We start from the raw sequence: 11,474 nt of genomic DNA, 5'->3' as shown, positions 1-11,474 counted from the left end.
TTCGGCTCGCTTCAGTGCTTGTAGTCGTCGCCAGGTGGTCTACGGACCTGGATGTAATTTTTATTATTTTTGGTGTTCGTTGTATTGCCATTGAAGCTGAATAGATTGGGAGTTTTTTTGCAAAAAAAAACCAACTCGATTACCCCAAGATATAAACATATTATAGACATAATTTTGTTTATTACTATTAAAGGAGAGTTCATTGATCATTTGGTTTGGTTTCGTCCCTCCATCCACAATCATGTCATGCATGAAGTCAATCAAATTAAATATTTTTTTATCAAAAGCTCAACAAATAATCAAAACTTTTCCTGTCTTCCTCTATTCATATCCAAATCAAATCTTTTTTTTTTGAACAGAGAAAGGGTCCGGAAGGACCCAGAGCATCCATTAACTATCAGCGGCTGCAGTACAGAGCTCATACCAGGACTCAAAAGAAAAGGAAATTACATCATAGTCCCTGAAACTAACAAGGAGGACCCCATCCTGATGATTAAGATTACAATCGGGTCCAATACTCAACTCCAGCGTAGATCCAGTCCGGCCATCACCGGGGACGTGGCCACTTGGGATCACCGGACCGCCATTACTCCATCTCTGGACAAAGATGGAAGATGAGGACTCCATGTTGAAGTTGAACAGCTGCCTCTCAAATGGCATCAAGCCAGGAGGAAGAAACGAAGCCAGCATGGCTTCACCAGGCCGCCCTTCGGCCAGAAAGGTCACCTGGGAGGCGTCGGAGACCGGCAGCTCCAGTAGGCGCCGTAGCTCCACTCCAAGCACCGATGAGAATATGCACAAACCCAATCGAAACAAACTTGCGCTCCACCTCTTCCACTTTCTGTCCCCATCTCCACGACAGCGACGAACAAATGGAACAAGGCGACGGAGATCCTCCAGATCAAGGAAAGATTCGAGCTTATTAAGGAAGCTATCACCAGATCTACCACCCGCTGTCGACTTCCACCATGGAAGCTCACCTCAGGAGAGAACCAGCCGCCAGGCGCTGCTCGAGGACGCCTGGACGAAGCTCCAACTCGACATCACGTCAAACGCCATAGAGGCAAACCTAGACTCAGTCCTAAACCTAATCTTACACCTACTTGACGGAGGAGAGACCTGGCTACCTTCCCCATGCTCGCTCACGACGGCAGCACCGCCGGAGGAGGAGGGCCAAGGAGCCGGGCGACACTTTTCTTGTGCCAATCGAGGATCTTATCTGTTGGCGTGTTTTAGGAAGTGGCTAAGCTATAGTGCCCGTCGATTTGAGGCGATGACCCACCTATCTAGCCTAAAATCAAAACTCACCAAAATCTACAAATATATATGGTGGGATGCCGGACACGATGGATATTGAACCGCTAAAATTGTTACAGTATGTATGACCGGTTGCAACACACAGAGACAACTAGCCGTCTCTGCTATCTAGTTAGTTATGCCGTCGTTCTGCTGCTTGTCGTTTGTTTTGCTTCTCCTTACTTTGAGGAACTCCATAAGCACACGCAGCGCAACGTCGACGTCCTCACTCCGCAGCAGCATCTCGGACACCTCTGCCGGCGTAACCTCCACCGCCGCAAGCAGTTCTTTAATCTCCGGGAAGAGAGCGTGGTCGTCGACAAGGTGGTAGTTCCGTGCCAGCGTCTTGAAGGCCTCCCAGCCACAGTGTCCCATGTAGACGTGCATGTCCATGCGGCCCGGCCGTAGCAGCGCCCGGTCGAGGCGGTCCTTGTAGTTGGTGGTGAAGACGATGACGCGCTCCTCGCCGGTCGTTGACCACAGGCCGTCGATGACGAGGATGTCATCTTGTTGCGCTCACGGCCCCGGAAGTATCCTCTTGCTCCGACGTCGTCGTAGTCGTCGCCGTCCTCGTCTGTGTCGGTGTCGGTGTCGGTCGCCTGGCGTAGCTTGCCGTCTTTTTCCCTGGACATGGTGTCGAAGCTGCAGTCAATGTCCTCGATGACGAGGATGGACTTGTTGGGCATGTCCATGAGCAGCCTCTGCAGGCACGAGTTGTCGTAGACCCCGGAGAAGTCAAGGTCGTAGAGGTTGAACCGGAGGTAGTTGGCCATGGCGGCCACCAGGCTGGACTTGCCGGTCCCGGGCGGGCCGTAGAGGAGATAGCCGCGCTTCCACGCCTTGCCGATCCGCCGGTAGTACTCCTTGCGCTTGAGGAAGCGGTCGAGGTCGTCCATCACGGCCTGCTTCATGGACGGTTCCATGGCGAGCGTGTCGAAGGTGGCCGGGTGGTGGTGGTTGATGCCTCTCCAGCTCGAGCTCTCGTTCAGGAAGATCTTGAGCGCGCGGTCTCGCAGCCGCAGCTCCTCCGCCTTGGACATGATGAAGGGCACGTACTTGTGGAGCGCCGTCTCCGTGTGCTCCGCGTCGAAGCTGAGCTCCAGGGATTCCTGGGCCCTACTCTTGCCGCCGTCGCCGCCGCTCTCGATGGACGTCCACCGGAACTCAACGCCTTGGAAGGTGTCGGTGGTGGAGCCCCCGTTCTCCATGCTCAGGAGCGTGCTCCAGCTGGCGCTCCCGCCGGGCTCCTTGTTGCGGGTGCGCGCGAGGCAGAGCCGGCTCATGCTCTGCGGGTTGATCTTGGTAGCCAGGTACGTGAGCGCCGCGTCGAACAGGTCGTTCTCGTTGTACCCGCCGCCGAGGCCGACGCCGCCGAGCACCCGCCGGATGACAATCGTATGCCGCTGCTTCTCGGGAGCGCTGTAGCGGGAGCGCACGAACGCAGCGGCCCAGCGCACCGCGGCGCGCATCTCGTCGGGGAGGAGCTCCCGCGCCATGCCGCGCGCCAGCATGGCGTACGCGCTCACCGTGGCCGCCGTGGCGAGCGCCTTCTTGTACGCGTCCACCACCGCTGCCCCCTCCGGCGACGATGCCATCGTGCTTGTCTTTGGCAAGAAATCCATGGCTATATACCAAGGACTTGTTTCGATCGAGTTGTGTCGCGTTGTGTCGCCAGCGTACGTCCTCACCCTTGATTATTTATATTACTATTGCAGAAGAAGAAGAAGAATCAACTTCTAACACATTGATATATTCTACCCGGACTCTACATATCACAACGGTTCTACTCGAATACGATCCGGATTTTTTTCATGGCAATACGTGTCTCGTTTATATATCATAAAGATTAAAGTACAAGTCACGATAAAACTAAAAAGATAACAGAACATCTCTGAGCTTGACACCAACGTTCATCATCTGCCTCCGACACCACACCAGCAACCACCGAAGAAAAGAATGACGAATCACCTCCCCCGAACTCGACGCGGCTCCATCGCTCATATGCAGCTTTGCGGATCTCCAAGGTGGCCCACCAAAAGTAAAGCCCTTACCGTTGAACGAATCATACCGGGGCAATATCCCGGACAGGCCATCGAACTCTAGATCTGGCACCCCAACGCGACTAAGACGTCGCAGAACGAAACCATACCTGCCGTCCATGAACCACGAACACAACACATGTTCCGTCTTCCAGATGTCGTCGATGCAGACCACGATCTGCATTCGCTCCCGGACTACCTCCCAAGCTTCTGCCGACGCTGGAGCAAACGCCGTCGAAACGGCGGAGCCCGAGGACACAGGTCCACCACGAGGATGCCGCCATCGCCACGCTATCCTTGCTTGAAGAGACTGGTTTCAAAATACATCCCCAACCATAGGGCCGATGGCCTCGTCAGGGAAGGATTCGAAGAATCTTTATTCAGCGCCGTCATCGTCGCCGCCGAAGCAAAGATGATGAGAAGCCTGAAAACATAGACTGCAAGGGAGTAAAAACGATACACACGTGTGGATCCGGCGAACCCCGTCACAACCAACGACCGGGGTCGCCGGCGGAGATGAGCAGCCGGAGGACGACACTGGAAGATTGGCATTTCCTGGCGGCGGCTAGGGTTCCAACCGCCAGGAACAGGAGGAAAAAAGGATATACGATCCCGAAAATCTTTACAAACTCAACACTCGCACAATACGGAAACGGCTCTACGAGCGAACCAGATCAGGCAGACTTGTGCAAGCTAGCCTGCACACCGACTTCTATTGGGCCGGGCGATTTCTACTCGGCCCTCCTTGTCGACGCTACTTCTCCCTATTCCTCTGTTTTTTGTGTTTCCTTTTGTTTCGACGAAAAAAAGTAAAGTCATTCGAAATCACTAATTGTGGAGTACTCCTCGCAAAGATCGCTTCTACCTTCTCAGGTTTTGACAAGTGGCGCGCTGCATGTGTGCCACTTGTCGCAACCTGGTATTATCCCTTTTTTCGTAGGTTCGTTCATTCAAAATGTTTTATCTCTTAAACCGTGCGTCCAAATCTCGAACTGTTCTCACCATTGGATTTCTCGCGTCGATATCTTCAAAACTAGATCCCGTGTTGATAGGTTTTGATGAACTTTTTTTCATGAAAAAAAAACGGATGAAACAACTGAACCGGGAGCATGGTTTTTTCCCTTTCCCAAAGAGACACGACCGTGCCTCTCACGAAATCACAACCATGCCTCTCACGGAAGCAAAACGTGCCTCTCGTGAAAGGAAAAATCAAACAAAAAACACATTTTTTTCCATTTCCGAGAAGGCACTGTCGTGCCTCTCGCGAAAGCAACCATCTCTCGCGCGGGAACAAAACCATGCCTCTCATGAAAGAAAAAAATAAGTAAAAAACACATTTTTTTCGTTTTCGAGAGGCACGGTCGTGCCTCTCGCGAAAGAAAAACTGTGACTCTCGCGGAAGCAATATCGTGCCTCTAGGAGAAGAAAAAAACAGAAAACACTTTTTTTCATTTCGAGAGTCATGGTCGTGCCTCTCACAAAAGAAAAACCATGCCTCCCGCGGATCAAGAAAAAAAATAGGAAACGTGTGTTTTCGTGTTTCCGAGAGTCATGGTCGTGTCTGTCGGGAAAGCAAAAACGTGCCTCCCGCGGATGCAAAAACAAACAGAAAACAAGTTTTTTCCCGTTCCTGAGAGTCATTGTCATGCCTCTCGCCGAAGCAAAATCGTGCCTCTGCAAATGAAAAAAAAAAGAAAACATATTTTTTGCGCAATTTTTTTCCCGAATTTGTTGAATGCGCTACAACACTTGAGACTCATTTAAACAAAAAAAAATATACGATAAAGGCAACATATTTTGTATTTGGTGACAAGCCCTGGAAAGCATCAAATTTTTTATTTCTATATACCTAAGCATAAGCTAGAAACCAGTATGAGAATATTTCCGAGACAATATGCTCTACTAAGATATTTACGGATACACACATATTTATATATACACACTATGTCCATGAGATTACTACAAATTCATTTGTGAAAAACATTTCGTTTCTTTGGTTTTTCCTTATTTTTTCTAACATATTTGAGGATTCAGTTTGAACATCTTTTCTTTGCGGAACAATTTGATCATCGACACTATAAGATGCAGTTTATTGGAGATAGAAAAACTAATATAATTTTCTCTATAAACATGGTTCAAATTTATCACAGTAGATGCATATTTTTCATGAAGATTTGCAACTGCATTATAAGACACAAACATTAATATTTCAGCATTATGATCTAATTAAGTATCACAATTAACTTACAAGAAAAGTACTCGACTCAGATAAAACATATCATCTGAGTATCATTTATGGTATGTTAAAAAAGGGTTATAAGTAAATATAGAAGTTTGGTATAAATATATCTAATTTACTCGGTTCGGGGTAAAAAATTGTATTTAATCGTACCTACGTGACAGTGATGGTCGAGTTGGGTTCTATTCTGTTGCCAGCGCACATCCTCCCCATTAATTATTTATAGTATTACTGTAGAAGAATAACCAACTTCTAACAGATTAATTGATTATACGCGGACTCTACAAATCACTATGGTTTTACGCGGATACGATTCCAATTTTTTTTACAAACTCAACACGCGCATGATACGGAAACGGCTTTACGAGCGAACCAGGCCAGGCAGACTCGTGCGAGCTGGCCTGCACACTGACTTATACTGGGCCGGGCGATTTCTACTGGGCCTTCCTAGTCGACGGTACTTCTTCCTATTCCTCTGTTTTTTGTCTTTCCTTTTTTTAAGAAAAATGTAACGTCACTTGAAATCACTAATTAAGTAGTACTCATCGCAAAGACCGCTCCCACCTTCTCAGGTTGTGACAAATGGCGCGCTGCATGTGTGCCACTTGTCACAACCTGCTAGTTTTCCCTTTCGTATAGATCCGTTTATTCAAAATGGTTTATCTCTTAAACCGTTCGTCCAAATCTCGAACTATTTTAACCGTTGGATTTCTTGCGTCGATATCTTCAAAATTAGATCCCATCACTAGTAGAAAAGGGGGCAAAGGTCCAGGCCTGGTCAGCCCATTAGTCCCGGTTCAGTCTAGAACCGGGACCCATGGGGGCATTGGACCCGGTTCGTGAGCCCAGGGGGCCGGCCGGGCCACGTGGGCCATTGGTCCCGGTTCGTCTGGACCTTTGGTCCCAATTGGTGGGACGAACCGGGACCAATGGGCCTAGCTCCTGGCCCACCATCATTGGTCCCGGTTGGTGGCTTGAACCGAAACCAAAGGCTCCTTTGGTTCCGGTTCAAGCCACCAACCGGGACCAATGAGGTGCCTATATATACCCCCTCGCGTGAGAGCAAAGCACACTGCTCTGTTTTTTCTGGCCGCCGAGGGGGAGAGGGCTTGGTGGTGCTCTAGCTCACCTCCTATGCACACAAGGTGTTCGATGGAATGCCCGAGCCACACTACTTAAGCTTTCTCCTCTCCAAGCTCTACCTCCAAGCTCCATTTTCCTCAATATTTTTCTAGGTTTAGCGGTCCGTCACGCCCCGTCCCCGTCTTCACCGCCGTCGATCACCCGCGCCGAGCTCATCGCCGACACCACCATGGTGAGCCTCTTGTTCTTATCTTCTTTCTGAAAGGAAAAATATTCTTACTTGTATGTTTACATAGATACTTGTATTATTTTCTTACTTTTATTATTGCATCTTATATAGTGCGATGGTTTTGGTATCTGCCCCCGTCGGGCCTCGTCCTGTCTATGATTCGGATGTGGTATATATTATCTTTATAACTATTGGTTCATTTATTGTTTATGATAATTATGCCGACCAACGTGACATGTCTATGATTCGGATGTGGTATATATTATCTTTATAACTATTGGTTCATTTATTGTTTATGATAATTATGCCGACCAACGTGACATGGATTTTATTTATCTAGGAGGTATGTGAACCGGAAATTCCAACCGACCCTATTGTTGAGAGGTTAAAATTAGTTGAAGAAGAAAACAATTTTTGAAGGAAAAAATAAAAAAATTGAGGAGGAGAAGATGATATTGGAGTTGCATGTTGCGGATGTCGTCGATGATCACAAGATCAAGATGGATGCAATGCGCTTGAAGATTAGAAAGATTAGAAAATATGCCATTCATACCGAGGCTTGGTATCATTATGTCGTTGGATCAATTGTTACCTTGGTTGCGATTATGATCGCATTTGTTTTCGCATTGAAATGTTTTACATAGTTTCAATGTATGGTTTAATTAATTAGATGCTCTTGAGAGCTATATGTTGTTAGATGAGAACTATGTATGTACTTTGGTTTTAATGTGATGATGAACTTCTATTAATTTGGACACTTAATTATATATAATACACGCAGATGAACCGGCAATGGATGTACGGTGACAGACACACCTCCGAGTACATTAAGGGCGTGCATGAGTTTCTCGATGCGACTGAGGCAAACAAGCAGAATGATTTTATGTGTTGTCCATGCAATAAATGTGGGAATACATTGTCTTACTCTAAGCGGAAAATCCTTCACACCCACCTGCTTTACAAGGGTTTCATGCCACACTATAATGTTTGGACGAGGCACGGAGAAATAAGGGTTATAATGGAAGACGGCGAAGAAGAAGAGTACGATGAAAACTATGTGCCCCCTGAATACGGTGATGCTGCAACGGGGGGAGCTGGTGAAGATCAAGAGGAACCAGACGATGTGTCCAATGATGCTGCAACGTGTGGAGCTGCTGAAGATCAAGAGGAACCAGACGATGTGCCCGATGATGATGTTCTCCGCCGGGTCATTGTCAATGCAAGGACGAAATGTAAAAGTCAAAAGGAGAAGCTGAAGTTCGATCGCATGTTAGAGGATCACAAAAAAGGGTTGTACCCTAATTGCGAAGATGGCAACACAAAGCTCAGTACCGTACTGGAATTGCTGAAGTGGAAGGCAGAGAATGTTGTGCCTGACAAAGGATTTGAGAAGCTACTGAAAATATTGAAGAAGAAGCTTCCAAAGGATAATGAATTGCCCGACAATACATACGCAACAAAGAAGGTCGTATGTCCTCTAGGATTGGAGGTGGAGAAGATACATACATGCCCTAATGACTACATCCTCTACCGCGGTGCATACAAGGATCTGAATGCATACCCGGTATGCGGTGCATTGCGGTATAAGATCAGACGAGATGACCCTGGTGATGTTGACGGTGAGCCCCCCAGGAAGAGGGTTCCTGCGAAGGTGATGTGGTATGCTCCTATAATACCACGGTTGAAACGTCTGTTTAGAAATGGAGAGCACGCCAAGTTGATGCGATGGCACAGTGAGGACCATAAGAAAGACGGGAAGTTGAGAGCACCCGCTGACGGGTCGCAGTGGAGAAAAATCGAGAGAAAGTACTAGGATGAGTTTGCAAAGGACCCAGGGAACGTATGGTTTGCTTTAAGCGCGGATGGCATTAATCCTTTCGGGGAGTAGAGCAGCAATCACAATACCTGGCCCGTGACTCTATGTATGTATAACCTTCCTCCTTGGATGTGCATGAAGCGGAAGTTCATTATGATGCCAGTTCTCATCCAAGGCCCTAAGCAACCCGGCAATGACATTGATGTGTACCTAAGGCCATTAGTTGAAGAAATTTTACAGCTGTGGAATGGAAACGATATACGTACGTGGGATGAGCACAGACAGGAGGAATTTAACCTAAAGGCGTTGTTGTTCGTGACCATCAATGATTGGCCCGCTCTCAGTAACGTTTTAGGACAGACAAACAAAGGATACCACGCATGCACGCACTGTTTAGATGACACTGAAAGTATATACCTAGACAAATGCAGGAAGAATGTGTACCTGGACCATCGTCGATTTCTTCCGACCAACCATCAATGTCAAAAGAAAGGCAAGCATTTCAAAGGCGAGGCAGATCACCGGAAGAAGCCTGCCATGCGTACCGGTGATCACGTTCTTTCTATGGTCAATGATTTACACGTAATCTTTGGAAAGGGTCCCGGCGCACTAGCTGTTCCGAATGACGCTGAGGGACACGCACCCATGTGGAAGAAGAAATCTATATTTTGGGACCTACCCTACTGGAAAGACCTAGAGGTCCGCTCTTCAATCGACGTGATGCGCGTGACGAAGAAACTTTGCGTGAACCTGCTAGGCTTCTTGGGCGTGTATGGAAAGAAAAAAGATACACCTGAGACACGGGAGGACTTGCAACGTTTGCACGAAAAAGACGGCATGCCTCTGAAGCAGTATGAAGGTCCTGCCAGCTACACTCTTACGAAAGAAGAGAAAGAAATCTTCTTTGAATGCCTGCTCAGTATGAAGGTCCCGACTGGCTTCTCGTCGAATATAAAGTGAATAATAAATATGCCAGAGAAAAAGTTCCAGAACCTAAAGTCTCATGACTGCCACGTGATTATGACGCAATTGCTTCCGGTTGCATTGAGGGGGTTTCTACCAGAAAACGTCTGATTAACCATTGTGAAGCTATGTGCATTCCTCAATGCAATCTCTCAGAAGGTGATCGATCCAGAAATCATACCAAGGCTAAGGAGTGATATGGCGCAATGTCTTGTTAGTTTCGAGCTGGTGTTCCCACCATTCTTCTTCCATATCATGACGCACGTCCTAGTTCATCTAGTCGACGAGATTGTCATTCCGGGGCCCGTATTTCTACAGAATATGTTCCCCTTTAAGAGGTTCATGGGAGTCCTAAAGAAATATGTCCATAACCGCGCTAGGCCAGAAGGAAGCATCTCCATGGGCCATCAAACAGAGGATGTCATCGGGTTTTGTGTTGACTTCATTCCTGGCCTTAAGAAGATAGGTCTCCCTAAATCGCGGTATGAGGGAAGACTGACTGGAAAAGGCACACTTGGAAGGGACTCAATAATATGCAGGGACTGATATTCTTGGTCTCAAGCACACTACACAGTTCTACAGAACTCTACCTTGGCGACCCCGTATGTCGATGAACACAAGAACAGTCTGCGCTCCAAACACCCGGAGCAGTGCGACGACTGGATTACATGTGAACACATCAGGACTTTCAGCAGTTGGTTGGAAACACGTCTCAGAGGTGACAACACTGTTTGTGAGGAGATGTACTTGTTGTCCAGGGGACCATCTTTGACTGTATTGATTTACAAAGGATACGAGATAAATGGGAATACATTTTACACGATTGACCAAGATCAAAAGAGCACCAACCAAAACAGCGGTGTCTGCTTTGATGCAACAACCGAGACGGGAAAGGACACATATTATGGTTACATAGTGGACATATAGGAACTTGACTACGGACATGATTTTAAGGTCCCTTTGTTTAAGTGCAAATGGGTCAATCTGTCTGGAGGCGGGGTACAGGTAGACCCACAGTACGGAATGACAACAGTGGATCTGGAAAATCTTGGGTCCACTGACGAACCGTTCGTCCTAGCCAATGATGTGGCACAGGTTATCTATGTGAAGGACATGTCTACCAGACCGAGAAAAAGAAAAGATAAGGAAGCGAATACATCATATGATGAGCCAAAGCGCCACATAGTTCTTTCAGAAAAAGGGACATCCTGGGAGTGGAGGGCAAGACAGACATGTCTGAAGATTATAAAAAGTTTCATGAAATTCCTCCCTTCAAAGTCAAGACTGACCCAAGCATCCTGATAAACGATGAAGATTATCCATGGTTACGACGCAATAAGCAAATGAAACAAGCGAAGAAAAAGTGAAGACTTTCTCCCGCAACTATTATGATGATACCATGCCAACTTTGTAACAGACGAGTATGATACCATTGTCCGTTTTGTACATGCTGCTATGCCAACTTTTTCAGAGTTCATTTGAAATGCTTTAATGTCTTATGGTTTGGCCCTCATAATACCATTAATCCCGGTTCGCTCCTTGTCAAAAATGTTCTCACCAAGAACACTCTCAAGAGGGCAGCCACGTGGGCCATTGGTCCCGGTTCGTCTGGACCTTTTGGTCCCGGTTCCACGCACGAACCGGGACCAATGCGCTTCGCCCCTGGCCCATGATCATTAGTACCAGTTTGTGCCACAAACCGGGACTAAAGGATTGGTCCTCGTTGCGCTCAGAATTTAGTCCCACCTCGCCAACCGAGGGGCGCTCACACCGGTTTATAAGCCCGTCCCTCTCTGCCTTGTTGAGCTT

At 47.5% G+C, this 11,474-nt stretch overlaps 1 pseudogene; it reads right to left on the bottom strand.

Annotated features, from left to right (window-relative positions):
* Window positions 1–302: 302 nt before the first annotated feature.
* On the bottom strand, window positions 303–2,919 carry LOC119287274 (annotated as a pseudogene).
* Window positions 2,920–11,474: the final 8,555 nt, after the last annotated feature.

This window comes from Triticum dicoccoides, chromosome 4A (assembly GCF_002162155.2).
Source record: "Triticum dicoccoides isolate Atlit2015 ecotype Zavitan chromosome 4A, WEW_v2.0, whole genome shotgun sequence".
Lineage (NCBI taxonomy): Eukaryota > Viridiplantae > Streptophyta > Magnoliopsida > Poales > Poaceae > Triticum > Triticum dicoccoides.
This window is presented reverse-complemented; position numbering and strand designations above follow the sequence as displayed.